This window comes from Schistocerca cancellata, chromosome 5 (genome assembly GCF_023864275.1).
Source record: "Schistocerca cancellata isolate TAMUIC-IGC-003103 chromosome 5, iqSchCanc2.1, whole genome shotgun sequence".
NCBI classification, from domain to species: domain Eukaryota; kingdom Metazoa; phylum Arthropoda; class Insecta; order Orthoptera; family Acrididae; genus Schistocerca; species Schistocerca cancellata.
Window position 1 is genome coordinate 562,285,297 of NC_064630.1, and position 19,232 is coordinate 562,304,528.

Here is a 19,232-nt window from a genome sequence, read left to right on the forward strand (position 1 = left end):
AGAGCACTGAAAGACCTAAGTCGAAACAAGGCCCCAGGAGTAGACAACATTCCATTAGAACTACTGACGGCCTTGGGAGGGCCAGTCCTGACGAAACTCTACCATCTGGTGAGTTTAGTATATTGCTTTCACTGATAAAATCTGTTGTCTGTTGTTCAGGTAGTATTCAAGAGTTTGTAGAATACCATATGCTTTTAGCTTGCTGATCAGGGCCTTAAGTGGGATACAACTGAATGCCTTACTAAGGTGACGGAATAGCAATGCTAATAGACTCCTTGTCTACAGAACCCAGACATATATTTGTAACTAAGTCATGCCATGTTGCGTATCATAATAGGTTATTTCCTTCAAAACAACCTAAAAGCTGATCTTTCATTACCTACTCCATCATTAGCTAGCACTGATATTATATATATGGGCCTGTAGCTCAGTATTTCATTTGGATATCTTTTTTGCAAACTATGGTAGTAGTCAGCTGCAAAATACTAACGCGAATTCTTTACAGACGAATGGAAAAACTAGTAGAAGCCGACCTTGGGGAAGATCAGTTTGGATTCCGTAGAAATGTTGGGACACGTGAGGCAATACTGACCCTACGACTTATCTTAGAAGAAAGATTAAGGAAAGGCAAACCTACGTTTCTAGCATTTGTAGACTTAGAGAAAGCTTTTGACAATGTTGACTGGAATACTCTCTTTCAAATTCTGAAGGTGGCAGGGGTAAAATACAGGGAGCGAAAGGCTATTTACAATTTGTACAGAAGCCAGATGGCAGTTATAAGAGTCGAGGGATATGAAAGGGAAGCAGCAGTTGGGAAGGGAGTGAGACAGGGTTGTAGCCTCTCCCCGATGTTATTCAATCTGTATATTGAGCAAGCAGTAAAGGAAACAAAAGAAAAATTCGGAGTAGGTATTAAAATCCATGGAGAAGAAATAAAAACTTTGAGGTTCGCCGATGACATTGTAATTCTGTCAGAGACAGCAAAGGACTTGGAAGAGCAGTTGAATGGAATGGACAGTGTCTTGAAAGCAGGATATAAGATGAACATCAACAAAAGCAAAATGAGGATAATGGAATGTATTCGAATTAAGTTGGGTGATGCTGAGGGAATTAGATTAGGAAATGAGACACTTAGAGTAGTAAAGGAGTTTTGCTATTTGGGGAGCAAAATAACTGATGATGGTCGATGTAGAGAGGATATAAAATGTAGACTGGAATGGCAAGGAAAGCGTTTCTGAAGAAGAGAATTTTTTTAACATCGATTATGGATTTAAGTGTCAGGAAGTTGTTTCTGAAAGTATTTGTATGGAGTGTAGCCATGTATGGAAGTGAAACATGGACTATAAATAGTTGGTTCGAGAAGAGAATAGAAGCTTTCGAAATGTGGTGCTACAGAAGAATGCTGAAGATTAGATGGGTGGATCACATAAATAATGAGAAGGTATTGAATAGAATTGAGGAGAAGAGGAGTTTGTGGCACAACTTGACAAGAAGAAGGGACCGGTTGGTAGGACATGTTCTGAGGCATCAAGGGATCACAAATTTAGCATTGGAGGGCAGCGTGGAGGGTAAAAATCGTAGAGGGAGACCAAGAGATGAATACACTAAGCAGATTCAGAAGGATGTAGGATGCAGTAAGTACTGGGAGATGAAGAAGCTTGCACAGGATAGGGTAGCATGGAGAGCAGCATCAAACCAGTCTCAGGACTGAAGACCACAGAAACAACAATGACTGATGATTTTTGAATCCATGCTGGTTGGCATAGATGAGATCATTCTGTTTGAGGTCCTGTTTATTTTTGAATTTAGAATATGTTCTAAGATTCTGCAGCAAATGAATATCAAGGACATTGGATGGTATTTTTGTGTATTGTGTCTGCTACTCTTACAACAGTCCTGATATACACATTTTTATATTCCTTGCTAAAATATTAAGTTCAAATAAATGATTTTTGAAAATGTTTGTTTTATGTGGTCAGCAAAGAACTTCCAAGCTGCCACCCAGCTTTGCTCCAGGGAATTCAATATTCCGGAGACTTACGTGTGTGTGGTGGAGGGTAGGACAATGGGCCAGAAGGCATAGAGTCCACAACCTGCTGTTGCTATGCAGAAACAAGAATCTGATTATATCAGTCAGTCTTTGCATTTTATCCATTTTAGACTGATATGTTTGTACTTCCACCAGGCTTGAGCTATAGCAGTTTACATTCTTATTTTAAAAGACTCTTAAAAAGTTTAATGGCTGGCGCAGTGCTGGTAGTATCATTTCAAGAATGTATTCTTTTTTGTTCTCAGCATTGTGTCATTTCCTTTACAATGTGAACTGAACTGAAAATACTCATCTGAGACAGTTACTTGAGCATTGTTTTGTCATGTAGTACTCTTTGGTGGTTTTCGGTGCTGGGAGTGGTGGAACATTATCGAAAGCAATCAGATGCATATTCCAAGGCACTAGCTATGTTTTTTGTACTGTAAATAAATTTTTTCAGGGGATTTTTACTTTAAGCCACTTATGGTGGTGGTTCACCCAGGACAGATTATAACAACAGAAATTATATGAACTTCAATGACAGGGATTCATTCAACAGTTTTTTTTAGGAATGGGTGCCATCACACCGTTATTGTAGATGGGTGTGACCTGTGATTTTTCTAATTAGCAACCAAATTTTATGTTTGTGGGCTTTATGGTATATTTTAGTTAAAAGAGGAGCAACAAATCTGTGAATACTGTATAGAATCTTACAGGGATTCGTTCAGGCTCTGGAGCTGTGTTCTATTTTAGCAATTTCAGCTGTTTCTGAGTGCCGCTGTCACTAATACCTATACCATTCAGCTGTGTGATGGTGCGCAAGATTGAACTGGGGCAGTACCTGTGGATGTTCCTTTCTAAAGTTACATTTGAAAATGGAGTTCAGTATTTATGCTGTAGTTTTGCTATTCTCAGTTTCAGTTCCTACATCGCACATGAGCCTCTGGACAACAACTTAGGTGCCACAGATAGCCCCTACATCTGACCATAATTTCTTTTGTTTTTTTGAAAGGTCTTTTGAAAAGTTCTGCTATAGTAGTCCTTGAAGGCTTCACAAATTTCCCTTTTGACAGCCAAATGTTTTTCTTTTTGCATTTTTTATGTGTAGGTTTATGCTGTGTTTACACTTGCTATGCAAAAGTTGCTGCTTTCCTACAGTGTGTAGACTATAGTGTATACCCCCCAACAAAAATTGTTCTGCTAGGTAAATATGAAGAGTGGAATTTGTTTCAAAAATTAGTTTCAGTGCCATTCTGTCCTCAATACTCTGTTGCATATTGCTAGACATATTTTAAGTGTTAAATCATGGAGAAAATGTTTCAAGCATTCATTACTGGACGGTGCACGGTCTTTGTCCCAAGCAATGTTTCTGTCGGAAGTTTCTAATGTCATTCCCAATGCATAAAATTGACTTCTTTTGTTTTTAGAAATGCTGCTGAAACATTGTCGACAATGCAGTCAAGTAAGATCTCCAAATGTAGTACAATCAAAATGTCTCATACCCATCAGCCTCAAATAACTATTAAACATTCTTATACTCAAAACAGAGGAACAGAAGAGTGTCAGTGTGTTCAAAAGAAGAAAGACCATGGCAGATGTATGTTATGCCATTCTTCATACAAAAGATCAGCCACATTTTAAAAATATCTGTTGGTGATTATGCCATTTCTTCCTCAACAGCTCAGGGAATTTTACAGTAAACTTTCCAACATCTGATTGCAGGAATGGATGTGTGTAAGAAACAGAAGTCAATACTGAGAGATTTTTCCATGAATTTAATTTTATTATTCTCTTCTCAAGAAAGGTTTTGTTGACAACATTTGTACTGTGAGACCCAAGTTTCTCCTGTTATATGCAATGTTCAGATAACTTACAGGAATGCAGCTGGGTGACATTGTCGACAATCGCTGGTATTTCAACAGGTGCACACAGTGTCACTTCAAGGCAAAACTGCAGCAAGTAAGTGCTGTGCACCATCTCACAACCAGAGGTGACTGACATCAGAAATTATAAATAGTGAAAATTAATAACCAATGGGTGAGTTAGCATTAAGTCTGCCCCTTTGTTTTTTGACAAATGAGAGAGCAGGATTCCACGCAGAATTTGAACAAAACCCCCACCTCTGTTCATAAGGTTACTTTCTAATTTAATAACACCATCCCTATAGCTGGAAGTGCATGCCAGAATTACCATGTTGTTATATATATCCTACGATGATCAGTGCCAAGACAATGTTTTGCAATAGCAGATTTATTTGGCTGTTGTAAGTGTGGGACGACACTTATATTCAGTACACCAGTCCTCTGCAGTCCTTATAGTCTGACCAATATATAACATGCCACAACTGCAAGGAATACAATAGACACCCATCTTATGCAAACCAAGATCATCCTTTATGGAACCTAAAAGGATCTTAATCTTAGATGATGATCGAAAAATACATTTCACATATTTCTGCAAAATATGAATACTCCTGTTAGAAATACTCCCTGCATAAGGCAAAGAAGCCATAGACTTTGGTGCCACCTCAGTAGTACTGTCACTCGCCTGGTGCACAACTGGTCACTAGTGCGATGCTCATTTGATCTGCCTTCCACTGTAATCATTCTGATGAAAGGTGATCTCAAGGTGAGCTAACTCAACTGACAAACTCTCAGGGTCCGAGATAATGTGCATCCGGTGAACCCAGGTATAAAGTACACCATCGTGCTGAGCCAGGTGGTGACAGCTGTCACAGCTGTAGATGCAAGTTGGTGTGAGTAGGCTTCTTATAAATGGCAGGTTCCAATGTTCCAGCAACCTTCACCCTGACCATTACATCAATGAAGGGAAGGGAGCTATCCTTTTCACCTCCATCATGAAACAAGTATTCAGGTGGATTGAATTCAGATGTTTTAAAAAGTTGTCAAAATTCTAACTGCCTTGAAGCCATACAACAAAAGTATCCCCTTTGTATCTGAAAAACCTGCAGTTTTCAAAGCCAGTGACTTCAAAGCATTTTTCTCAAAGTCTTCCATTAACAAATTGGCAATAACAGGTAACAAATGGCTTCCAATTGCAACTCCATCTGTTTGCTCATGGTACTGAATACATTGGGAGAACCTCAGGTCTCACATTGTTTACCTCTGTGGAAGTAAATGTCTTGTTGCTTGCAAATGTTGGATAAACCCCGCAGTAGTAAAGTAAGATGGCAATGTGAATTATAGTTTTTCTGGAGGTGTCATGATCAAACTATTGTTCAAGTGTTTGCCAGTTATGCATCATATTAATTCTCCTGCCATCAATAGCATCAAACAATGCACTGGCCTAGCTCTTGTTTGTGAAGGGATCCATTACACTTGTCGACAGTTGGATTTTTTCCCCAAGGACTTCATTCAGCTACATTTAATAACTGCTTCAAAAATTTCAGCTTTTTCTTGAGATTTGCTGGATGTTGCTTCATGATTGCAGTCTGACTGGGAATTAGGTGCTGTAACTGCCTGGTCTTTGGTGAAGTTTGAATGTTTCTGTGGCTTGGAGTCCAATACTGTATCTCAACGATCTGTGATGAATCTCATTTGACACATAGCTTTATCCATGCTAGGGAAAGGTGTAAATTTTACACCAGCATCCAAGCTGTGGTCTGTGCTTTGTTTTATTAGTTCTGTTGAGCAGGCTATTTTTAAACTAATTCCTGATGTTGCAGAGAAGGCTAGGTGGGAGACATGCCGTGTGTTGACTGGGTCATATCCATCCAAGAGTAATATAACAGCAACTGAAAAGGCTGCTTTACATTGACTTAAAAGTTGATTTGGATATTTTTATTTTACCTGTGCGCAAAGGCAATGCTGCAGTTGTTTTGGACAAGCAGGATTACGTTCAGAAGATGCAGTGCTTACTGTCTGATTCAGCATATCACAGGATTGTAGCTGACCCCCACTAAAAGTGTGGAGAGAAAAACTAACAACCTTCTGAAGAAAAGTCTTTTTGTAACAGGAGAGTATCAAGACTCTTAATTCTTATTGTGCTGTTTTCCCTAGTTTATCTGGCCTTCCGAAGATCCACAAGGAAGTTGTTCTTCATAGGCTGATAGTGAGTAATATTAGTGCTCAAATATGTCATGTAGCAAAACACCTTGCTACTCTGATGAGCCTGCTATTAGGTCAGTCTGAGCATTACATTAAGAACTTGGCAGATTTCTTACATCAATTATAGGGAATGCGTATGAATGACCCTGATATTCTAGTAAGCTTTGATGTGGTCTCTCTCTCTTCACTCATGTTCTTCTTTCTGATTCATTACAGTTAATTGAGCCTAGGTGTGGTGTTGTACTAATGAACTTATTTCAGCATGTGTTGACTTCCACTTACTACCAGTACTATGAACAGATAGATGGAGTTGTGGTGGGAAGCCCATTGTCACATATTATTCCCAATTTTTTTATGGAAGATTTTGAGGAACATGCCTTGGCATTGACAGCTTCAAAAACTGCGTGTACTTTGGATATGTAGACGAGACTTTTGTTTTTCGGCCTCATGGCAGATAGAATTTGAATGACTTTTTAGAACACTTGAATTAAATACACCTGGATATTTTTTTCATGATGGAGGTGGAAAAGAATGATTCCTTTCCTTTCTTTGATGTGGTGGTCAGGAGGATGGTTGATGGTACATTGGGACCTGCCATTTATAGGAAGCCTACTCGGACTGACTTGTATCTACAGGCTGATAGGTGTCACCATCTGGCTCAGGCTGATTGTTGTCACCATCTGGCTCAGCCTGAAAGAGTATTTTGTTCCTTGGTTCACAGGCCCCACATTATCACAGACCCTGAGAGCTTGAGTCACTTTTCGTAAGAATGATTATAGTGAAAGACAGATCAGACATGTATTGTGTTATTGACCAACTGTGCATGGTATGAGTGATAGTAACACCAAGGTGGCACAAAATTCTATGGCTTTTTTGCCTTATGCAGGGGCATTTCTAACAGGAATATTCAGATTTTGCAGAAATATGAGGTGAAATGTATTTTTCGACCACCATCTAAGATTAAGGTCCTTTTAGGTTCTGTAAGGATAATCTTGATATCCATAAGATTGGTGTTTACTGTATTCCTTGCATTTGTGGCATGTTCCATGTAATGGTCAGGTTATAAGAACTGTAGAAGACTCATGTACTCAGCTCAAGTGTTGCACCACACACAACAGCTGAGTGAATCTACTATTGCAGAACATTGTCTTGGCTCTGGCCATTGAATGGAAACATTAAATTATTAAGTAACCTTATGAACAATGTGGGAAAAGACAGATTTCTGCTTACCGTAAAGAAGACACATTAAGTTGCAGACAGACACATTTAAAAGGCACTTATATAAAACTTACGGCCAAAACTTTCATCAATAAAAGAGAGAAACACACCATTCATATACACAAACAAGCACACCTCATGAACATGACTGCCAACTCCAGCGTCTCAGGTTGGATTCTTTATGAAAGTATCTTTTAATTGTGCCTGTCTGCAACTTAATATGTCTTCTTTATGGTAATCTGTCATTTTCCTACAGTGTTGATATTCCTGCTGGAGTTTCTATTGTTTTAGTAATCATATATATAAAGAAGGAGGTTTTTGTTTAAGTTCTGTGTGGAATCCTGCTCTCTCCCTTGTCAAAAAACAACATTGACCCATTGGTTATTAGTTTTCAGCATTGATAATTTCTGATGCCAGTCATCTTTGGCTGTGTTATGATACTAAATTATACTGTGTGTGTGTGTGTGTGTGTGTGTGTGTGTGTGTGTGTGTGTGTGTGTGTGTGTATGTGTGTGTGTGTGTGTTTGTGTTTTATCTCTTTGGAATTGCTTTACAAAGTGAGATTTTAAATTCCTGGCACAGCTCTTACTTGCTGAACTTTTGCCTTGAAGTGACAGAGTGTGCATCTGTATAAATATTTGCAGCTATTGACTATGTCCTCTGGCTGCATTCCTGTAACTTATTTGTACGTTTTTACTGTTTAAAATATTTTTGCTTTTTTCTGTAATTGTATTATAAGAAAAAAGTAGTAATAAGTTTCCTTTAATTTACATCTATGGTCACAATCTTTTTGTGTAACAGATTACCGGCTTCAGTCTTTAATGACCATCATCAGATCTGTTTCATAAAAATGAAGTCTTTGTTTTTATGAAACAGATCTGATGATGGTCATTAAAGGTCAAAACCGATAATGTGTTACTCGAAAAGATTTTGACCATAGACGTAAATTAAAGGAAACTTATTACATATACAGGTCACTGTGTTTTTTTGCGATGATGTTGCAGCTTGTGAAAAAAGTAGTACTTGTGTATTAATGGCACTTGGAATAAACACTTTCTTTTTGGCACTTAAAACTAATCAGTTTGCTGGTATGGCATTTAGAACATTCTTAATAAATTATTTATTTTCTGATTTGTCTAATTTTTTGCAGTGCTGATGTGGGCAGCATAATTTTGTGATATCAGAATAGTTTCTCAATTTTTGGGATAAAATAAGTTATGTAGAAAAAAATTCATTGATTTTCCCCCCCTACTGACAAATGTGAGATTTGGTGTTTAGAGCATTCACCACTTTCACTCTTCATATGTGTGCAGAGTTTGGCCAAATTTCAGATTTGTTTGTTGCCACTAGATCTAATACATTTCCATTATGAAGAGACTTCTGAACAATCTGTTCTATGCATACTTGTGAGAGCTGAGGTTTTCTCAAAAGTGTTTGGTTACATTTGAGGATGGAGGGGGCAGGCCATCCTTTATGCTGAGTTTTGCCCAAACACTCTCACTTGCAGTGTCAGATATTTTCACATAATCATTACGTATGTGCTTTTTATGCACTATGTTCTCCCTCTTGTTTTCACTGATTTTCAGGTATTGTCTTCCAACAGCTCCCAGACATCCTTTTATTGCCCTTCACTAGCTTTAAGTAATATTCCTGAAGAACATTGAAATCCGAATATACAGAATATAGTTTTCATATAACAGCTCATCTCTAAGTTTTTTTAATGCTACATCTACTTTCATATATATCAACACATTTTAACTCTCTGTGATACAAATGCAAAATACCTTTGCTTTTACTTCTTAAATTAAATCAAACTAGTTCATTGGAAGTCATATTTGTTTTAAAGTTTCTGACATTTGTCAGATAAATATTCAATTAATTAAGCATCTTGGAAACATCATTGTTGGTTAAATCATCATACTAATAACATTATTTTCAAAATAATGTTTCACTATAATTTCTATTGTTAATGAAGTGAGTTAAATGTATCAGTAGTGGAACATAAGATTGCTTTGCTCTGAGGACAACATTCTTGGAGTTTTTGAATTTGTCATTGCAGTGGCCATTACGTTTCACACATGCATTGCTTTGTCGTGTGGCTGTTATTGCCTTGTCGTGTGGCTGTTATGTTCATGCTATATGTCACCTCATTTTTGTAGGTTTGTTGTCTAATGATCCTGTGGAAGAAACACTAGATAAGCAATCATCCTGCCATCTTCTCAAACATAGCTTCACGAATTAAATCCTGCTGCCAGCAATTGATTTTGAATTAAAAAGTTATGAAATTCCGTGCTATGTAGAAAAACTTTTAAAAATGCTAAGGTATGCAGCCAGAAGACATACTTTCATAGTACACATTCAGAATGCTTCCCGCCGAGAACTATGTGACGTAACTGACGTTGTTCTACATCAGCAGAGGGCACTTGATAACAATGTTGTTTGCCTTCAGTCCAGTTCTATTCACTAATCTCACACAGATTTAATAATTTGCTTGTATACCTTTATAAGTACCCTACTTATTTTGATGTTAACATTGTGACTCTTGAGAAACCGGTATAAAAGTGGGAAGAAGGCAAAGAAGAATGTGCGATGTGTTTTGTTAGGCTTGTTCTTGAAAACAGATCTTTAATAGAATGAGATTTTCACTCTGCAGCGGAGTGTGCGCTGATATGAAACTTCCTGGCAAATTAAAACTGTTTGCTGGACCGAGATTCGAATTTGGGACCTTTGCCTTTCGTGGGCAAGTGCTCTACCATCTGAGCTACCCAGGCTCGACTCACGCCCCATCCTCACAGCTTTACTTCTGCCAGTATCTCAACTCCTACCTTCCAAACTTTACAGAAGCTCACCAGCGAACCTTACAGAACTAGCACTCCTGAAAGAAAGGATATTGCGGAGACATGGCTTAGCCACAGCATGGGGGAAGTTTTCAGAATGAGATTTTCACTCTGCAGCAGAGTGTGCACTGATATGAATCTGCCAGCAAGTTTCATATCACACACTCCACTGCAGAGTGAAAATCTCATTCTGGAAACATCTCCCAGGCTGTGGCTAACCCATGTTCCGCAATATCCTTTCTTTCAGGAGTGCTAGTTATGCAAGGTTCGCAGGTTAGCTTCTGTAAAGTTTGGAAGGCAGGAGACGAGATACTGGCAGAAGTAAAGCTGTGAGGACGGGGCGTGAGTTGAGGTTGGGTAGTTCAGATGGTAGAGCACTTGCCTGCAAAAGGCAAAGGTCCTGAGTTCGAGTCTCGGTCCGGCACACAGTTTTAATCTGCCAGAAAGTTTCATATCAGTGCACACTCTGCTGCAGAATGAAAATCTCCTTCTGGAAACATCCCCCAGGCTGTGGCTAAGCCATGTCTCCGCAATATCCTTTCTTCTAGGAGTGCTAGTTCTACAAGGTTTGCAGGTGAGCTTCTGTAAAGTTTGGAAGGTAGGAGACGAGATACTGGTAGAAGTAAAGCTATGAGGACGGGGCGTAAGTGGAGATTGGGTAGCTCAGATGGTAGAGCATGTGACCGTGAAAGGCAAAGGTCCCGAGTTCGAGTCTCAGTCTGGCACACAGTTTTAATCTGCCAGGAAGTTTCAGATCTTTAATATTTGAGAAGTATCCTGTTCTGTTATACAGTGCTGCAGCTCTAGTGTTTTATGTTGCAGTTTGTTGTGTGTCTTTGTAATGCTCATGTCCTGATTTAACTAACCCAGTACTGCTGCTAATTTCATATTCTGCTCTTTCTATTGTATCCTGTCCTTATAATATGACATGTTGCTTCTCACCATCCTAGCATTAATGGTAATAAATATTCACGGACCACAGACTGCATTCTACATGAGTTTCCTGGATGCTAAATAAATTTGTTATCGATCAACAAAAGTAAATTATGTTGCTGCTTATCTTTGGAAATCTTCACTGTTCCAGTTCCAAAAGTGTTTGTGACATTCTCTCTCCACAAGTCATAATTATTTGTCTATTTTTCCTGTGTCTTTCCCATAATTCTCCAAACATTCTCTATTGGGGAGAGACCTAGCGATGTTGTGGATCAAGGTAGGATTTGGCAAACATGAAGACAAATAGTAGAAACTCTCACCATGTATGGGCAGACATTATTCACTGAAATGTAAGCCGAGGATGCCTTGCCATGAAGAGCAACAAAACGAGGCATTGAATATCATTGACATCCACTGTGCTGTATTTTGAGGATGACAACAAAAAAGGGTCCTGCTATGAAAAGAAATGGCACCTAGACCATCACTCACATTGTATGATGGCTGACAGTCAGGTTGGTATCCCTTTGCTGTCTGTGGCATCTCCAGACACATCTTTGCTGAATATCAGGGCTCAATTTGAAGTGGGACTCATCACTATTGAAGACAATTCTATTCCAGTCAATGAGATTCCAGGCCAAAGACACGTCTGAAGATGACCTGGATCCCAAAGGCATACCAAAGTGACTGTCGCCCAGCGTACAGCCCAACAAACAGGAGTGATGTTCTGGGGTGCCATTTCTTTTCATAGCAGGACCCCTTCGGTTGTCATCTGTGGCATCCTTACAGTGCAGTGGTACGTCGACAATACTCAACACCCCGTGTTCTTGTCCTTTATGGCAAACCATCCTGGGTTTACATTTCAGCAAAATAATGCCCACTGCACGCAGTGAGAATTTGTACTGCTCGTCTTTGTGCTTGCCAAACCCTACCTTGGCCAGCAAGTTCACCAGCTATCCCACCACTTAAGAACTTTTGGAGCATTAAGGGCAGGGCCCTCCAACCGTCTTAGGATTCTTACGATCTAACCCACCAGTTGTACAGAATTTGGCAGGATATCCCTCAGGTGGACATCCAACAACTCTATCAATGCCAAGCTGAATAACTGCTTGCGTAAAGGCCAGAGATTGACCAATGTGTTATTGACTTCCTCAATTTGTGAAGCTCTCTCTCTTGAATAAATCATCCATTTATTCTAAAATAGTAATCATTTATTTGTCTGTACACATACATCACATCTACCAAGTTCCACCTCATTCAGATAATTCCTTTGTGATGCACCACCATTTTCTTTTTCCCATACAATTATTTATGACTTATTAACTAATCTCTCAATCATTTTCAAATTATGAACTTTTATGTCTTTCATCCGTGTTTTTTACTGATTTCACTCTGTCATTCGGCAGTGTTTAACTTGTAAGGGATTGAGAGTGACTTTTCCACCCAATGCTTTGAAATTCCTATTTTCTTGAACCCCCTCTTTTATTGGATATATAAGACTCTGGTTTCCGGAATCCTTTCTTCAAATGTATTTATGTGCTGTCTTTTGGCAAAGATCACTGCACACCTTTTTATGTCAGTATGGCAACCAACTAGCTGTCCACCAGAATGAATAGCCACTGCAGGTGGCCAAGAACATAATAGACCACTCTCCCTGTGGTGTCGGAGGCTAGAATAGACTTGCCGCCCTTCCTTGTCTGTTGTAAGAAGTGACTGATAGGAGTCCTTTTTTTATTGAGACAAGATTTTTATCTTGATCTTGTGACTGTTCTTCAGACCTTTGAAGGTTTTTCACTTTTTTAAGACCTTTTCCCCCTCACCTTTTTTGGCTTTTTAAATTCTGGTCCCGGTTTTGGATTTGACCTTCACTTTCCAACTTTTACCAAAGTGTGGTGTATTAACTCTCCACTGTGCGCTGTTATCTTTTGCACTTACCTATCAGTGGATCTACCTCTGCACCCAAAATCCAGCATGGTAGCCAGTCCATCATGATGGGGTTGTCATTTACATTCTCGGTGGTAGCCCCCTGACAGTGTCGGGATCACACTGCTTCATTCCTGAGTTGTAACCTCCCTGTGTCAGCCAAGGTGCCTGTTCACTTTGGGGTACGGCTACTGTGCCAGGTGGCTTTTGCCTTGGCGGGGTGATGCCCATGGGGAGTCTCCGATAGGAATGAGTGTCATCGTGCTGGATGATTCGCAGTGAAATAGATCAAACTTCATGGAGGCCATGCCAGCATGGCCATCCTTCAGTCCAGAACAATGATTTTAATGTGGAAGTTTACAGTCCAACGCCATTTCTGTCATTGACTGTTCCTCAAGATGAGAGCCAGACAAGGAGAAATGGAAGTGGGCAGTTTGTCAATTTCTTTGTTTGTTCCCGCACTAATGGCAGCTCTTTCACTACAATGAGACCAATGCTTTTCATTGAAAATATTGAAGATCGGTTTGGGGAGGTTGAGCCACTAGAGAAGATAAGAAATGGATCTTTGCTGGTCAAAACATTGCACGCTAACCAATCATGGCCACATCAGGCTGGTGTCAAGTTAGGAGAAATATCAGTCACTATGTCTCCTCATAAAAGGCTCAGTAGAAATCCAGTTGTTATCTTCCATTGGAACCTAACACTACGAACTGATGATGAAGAGCTGTGTACTAATCTAGTGCAGCATGGAGTCCATTTTGTTTGCTGCATCTAGAAGGGACCCAAGGATAATAGAATGGACACTGGAGCTTTTATCCTAGCCTTCAGTGGCATTATTTTACCTCAGAGAATTAAGGTCATGGTTTATAGGCGTTATGTCAGGCCTTATTTTCCTCCTCTGATCAGATGTTTTAAGTGCCAGAGGTTCAGACACATGTCCTCCCACCATCCTAATGACGCTATCTGTAAGGCATGCCAACAGGCATTCCATGAGGGCAGCCCTTGTGACCAACCCCATCAGTGTGTCAACTGTTTGGAACCACACTCTCCTTGTTCACTGAAATGCTAAGTGTTCAAGAGCGAGAAGAATTCAAGAGTATAAAATACTTGACTGCCTGTCTTACCTAGCTGCAAGGGAAAAGTTTGAAAGACTTCATCCAACTAAGATGGTCTCCAATTTTGCAACTGTCATGTCACAGTCCACACCCTATGCAATGACAAGGACTCACACGACACCTTCTTGGCCTGGTCATATTCCAGGGCCTGCCCTACAGTTGAGAGTGAGCTCCCTCATCCCCTGCACCTATAGTACTGGTAGTTCCCACACCATTGGTGCGGCCAGAGATGCCTAGTCATCCTCTGGCCTTAGGACAAGGGCCAGCAGCCAGCAAGAAAAGTACGGTCCTCTTTGCTCCTGGAAGATAAAATGGGGAAATTTTCACAGAAATTGATGTTTGAGAAGGATAAGTAGAAAGATAAACTGCTTTCTGAGGCTTCAGATGTTTCATTCCCTAGCCCTACAGCAGTCGAGCCTATGCACACGGACAATGCATTCAGGTGGAACATAACCTGGTAGTGAAGTAATCACACCCATCTTTTCCATTCTCCACTTTCCCAGACCTGACTCCAACAGACCTTCAACGGCACTGTAATGGTTGCTGTTGACATTTGGCCAAACTCTTTCATTCAGTGGCTACTTACTTCATAATTGGCATAGCGCTTCAGGAAATAGTTTCTGGTAACACACCTCCCTGCTCGGAAAAACTACAAGTCCTACTGCACCAATTGCATTAATGTCAAGGAAGCATCTGGTGTGCTCTGTTATTTTCAGTGAGTAGGTGCCCTTACCACTGCATTGGAGGCCTGGCCACTAGAGTCTACCTATCAGTTTAGATGACAATATGTAATGTTTATCTACCCCCAGACAGACCTTTCCATGATCACGAGCTGTTCAAGTTAGGGGCACAGCTCCCTGCCCCCTTCCTCTTATTGGGGAACTTCAGTGTTCATAATCCACTGTGGGGCGGTGACACTATTTCTCAGAGAGGCCGAGTACTGGAACACTTCCTTTCAGAAATGGTCATGTGCATATTCAACACTGGAGCTAGAGCCCATTTCAGAGTAGCCTGTAGAATGTTTTCAGTTATTGATCTCACTGTTTGCATCCCCCTGATTCAGTGATGCATCTATGTTGATCTTTGTGACAGCAACTATTTTCCACTTGTTCTCTCCCTCTACACTCACAGACATCTGGAACATGCTCCACGTTGGTCACTTTGCAAAGCTGATTGGCAGCCTTTCTCCTCTGCAGTTACTATTTCAGCCAGTCGAGTGACAGGTATCGACACATTGGTACAGGATACTATTGGTACTATTATTCATGCTGCAGCAGTGATGATATGCTACTCCTTCAGCTCATCCTGATGACCTCTGGTGCCATGGTATTCTGAACATATAGTCATAGCTGTTAGGAACGCTGCAGAGCTCATCAACGGCACAAGCGCCACCCCCCTATGGATAATTTAATGACATTCGAGAGACTTTGGAGGAAGCTCAGTTTTTAATAAAGAAGAGGAAGCAGGAATGTTGGGAGCAATATGTCTCAACTGTGTGATTCAATACCCCATTGTCTCAAGTATGGACTAAACTCAACCGCATTTATGGCCATCCATCACCCTACCCAGTTCCTGGCATCCTTATCAGTGACAACACCTGCATTGATCCTGTGGTACTTGCCAAATGTTTTATGGCACACTTCACTGAAGTGTCCACTTGCAGTAATTACCATGCTCATTTTCTGACCCAGAAACACCTTATTGAGCGCCGCCCACTATCTTTTCATGCACACAGCTGTCTGTCATATAATGTCCCATTTAGTGAATGGGAGCCTTGCAACACTTCGGAAGAATATAAAGATATCACCCCTGAAACCAACAAAATCCACAACCAAATTCTCACACATCTTCATGCCAACAGAATGAAATATGTCCTCAGTCTTTTTAAGCGCATCTGATGGGAGGGAGTATTTTCCTCGCAATTGCAGGAAGGTATTATTATTCCTATCCTGAAACTGAGAAAGGACCCATATATTTTAACTAACTACCAGTCAATCTCGCTGATGAATGGGCTGTGTATACTATTCAAATGAATGGTCAACTGCTGTTTTGTTGATGCCTTAGAGTTGGAGGGCATATATCATGATTCCAAAGTGGCTTTCAGGCTTCCTGGTCCACATCACACCACTTGATTCATTCAGAATCTGTAGTACGCAATGCTTTTGTGCATTGCCAACAACTGAGTGCTGTGTTCTTTGATCTACAGAAGGCATACAATATAACCTGGCGACATAACATCCTATCTATGCTGTATGAGTGGGGCTTCAAGGGCAGTTTACCCATTTTTATCCAAAATTTCCTATCTCTCTGACATTTTCGAACTGGGTAGGTTTGACTTTCAACAGCCAATATGTACGGGAAACTGGAGTCCTTCAGGGTTCGGTTCTGAGCATAATGCGGTTCAGTATTGTCATCAATGGTATTGTAAATGCAGTGGGCCCCACAGTCTCCTCTTTACTGTATGTGGACGCTGAGCACCAACTTCTGGAGGCTGTTTGGAGAGTCCATGACTGGACCCTGAATCTCAGCTATCAATTTTCTCATGTGAAATCACAAGTTATTCATTTTTGTTGACTCTGGACTGTGCACTCGTACCCAGAAATTTATCTTGGTGACCAGTTACTTGAAGTCATTGAAACTTTTCAATTCCTGTGTGTTTCATTTGACAACAAGATAACTTTGCTGCTACATGTCTGCCAGCTCAAGGCAACTTTCATGAAGAAGCTGAATGCTCTCCGATTTCTTCATCACTCCTCATGGGGTGCAGACCACACAGTTCTTCTGAGATTTTACAAAGTGCTGATTTTATCCCACTTGGACTATGGATGCGTTGCCAATGGTTCAGTAACACTGTCCATACTGAGCTTGCTTGACCCTGTTCACTATACTGGCGTATGGTTGGCAACAGGGGCCTTCGATATGAGCTCTGTCGACAGCCGCCTGACGGACGCCGGTGTCCCACCACTGCGGGTTAGATGATAACAGCTTTACGCAAGTTATGCAGTCACAGTCGGTCAGATGCCTGCCCACCCATGTCACTCAGCTCTGTTTCAAAAGCAGCAGTTCAGACTGTTTGCACGTTGTCCAAAACTATGTAGACCAATTGGGATCTAGCTTGATAGTCTACTGAAGGACCTCCAGCAGCCTCCGTTAGTATGTGTTCCTAGAGCTCCCTCTTGACAACCCCACCCCAACCCCCATCCCTTGTCCCATGGTCTGTGTCCTGCCCTTGCTACGGATGGACCTCTTTTGAGACTCCAAGAAGGATGCTGACCCTGCCCTTCTCTGACACCTGTTTCTTTCGATCCTCCATGATTATTCTAATTCGGTATGCATCTACACAGATGGAACGAAAGTCAGCTACTAGGTCAGTTACACCTTTGCACATGCAGGGAGACATGAGAAGCACTTTCTGCCAAGTACCTGCAGTGTGTACACTGCAGAATTGGTTGCCATATCTCAGGCAATGTGGTACATCAAATCCCAGGCAATGACAAATCTAATGAACTCTAGTGATTCCATGAGTTGCTTAAAACGCGTAATCCTGTGCTGTCCTAAAAATCTTTTGGTCACCAATACCCAGGACCTACTGGCCGACCACTACAGCTCTGGAAAGACAGTGACTTTCATCTGGACACTGAGCCACATAGGCATTCCAGGAAGTGAACTCACTGACTGCCTAGCTAAAGATACATTGACTTAAGATTACAACTTCGATGCAATATTTTTAGGCTTTGAAAATTGGGTTGGCAGGCTACTATGACCCAAAACAAGTTGAGAGCGATTAAAGGGTTCACTAAGGTGTGATGTACATCTTTCCAGGCCTCTCTGGAAGATGCCATAGTGTTGTTCTGACTATGCGTTGGCCACAGGAGACTCACCCAATAGTTCCTTCTGCATGGGGCAGATTCTCCTCACTGCAGCTGCAGTAGTCTTCTGACAATAGCGTATGTTCTTGTTGAGTGCACCCCACTTGCTAATATGTGGCTTGCTCTCAGCTTGCCTGCTTCACCATCTCTTGCAGATGACAAGAAGGCCACTACCAGATGTTACATATCCTGAGGGAGGGCAGATTTTGCACTAAGCTATAATACTCCTCCACTTCCAATGTGGACATGTGGACATGTTCTGAGGGCATCAAGGGATCACCAATTTAGTATTGGAGGGCAGCGTGGAGGGTAAAACTCGTAGGCGGAGGCCGAGAGTTGAATACATTAAGCAGATTCAGAAGGATGTAGGTTGCAGTAGGTACTGGGAGATGAAGAAGCTTGCAAAGGATAGAGTAGCATGGAGAGCTGCATCAAACTAGTCTCGGGACTGAAGACCACAACAACAACAACAACAACAACAACTTCCAATGTTAGGGCTGGCTGTAGGGAGCCGCCTCCTGTGACGGGTAACCCCCCCCCCTCCCCCACCCCCAACCCCACGTGACTGCAGGTTACTTTCTTCCCTTTAGATCCTCTTGTGCAAGACGCTGCCTTGGTTATCTCTATTTTCTTTTACCTATCAGGTTACAACTACTGTCATGCCCTTTTAAACTCTTTGACTTACTTTTATAGTTAAGTCCCCATTTTTTTTCACTTTTTCACTTTTTACCTTTTTCTCTCAAGATAAGGAAGGTCTGATGACTCAGTAGTTTAATCCCTTTAAACACATAATAAAAATAATAATAATAATAACAACAGACCACGCAGTGGCACAACATGAGCACAATGTGCTGATGAGCACAAGCTGCTGGATTTCAATGGCTGTTTCACGAACCGGGCCAGCTAGGTCCTTCCCTCCACCACCAGCTTTTTTGAACTACACAGATGGCAGTTATCCTTGCAACTTCTCCTTCGTTCTAGGAACAACCCGGCCTCAGTCTCCATTAGCTGACTGTTCCAACACCCTCCACGCAACAACTTCTCCTTTATGTGTCCATCACCCTCTCCCAATTCACCTTTCCACATCACCTCCATCTTGTACTGCTCCCCCCAGGCACTGACACCCCTGCATCACATGCCTAGTCCATGCACATGCCATCTCTCTCTCACTCATTCCTAGCCAGCAAACCAGCTACTTTCATCCAAGCCACTAGCTATCCATGTCCGTCCTCTCTTCCTGCCGC

At 41.2% G+C, this 19,232-nt stretch overlaps 1 protein-coding gene across 2 annotated transcripts in view; it reads left to right on the forward strand.

Moving 5' to 3' along the window:
• The window catches only part of LOC126187453 (uro-adherence factor A), a 126,724-nt gene that overhangs the window by 32,246 nt on the left and 75,246 nt on the right, over window positions 1–19,232 (forward strand). The gene's annotated exons all lie outside the window — the stretch shown is intronic.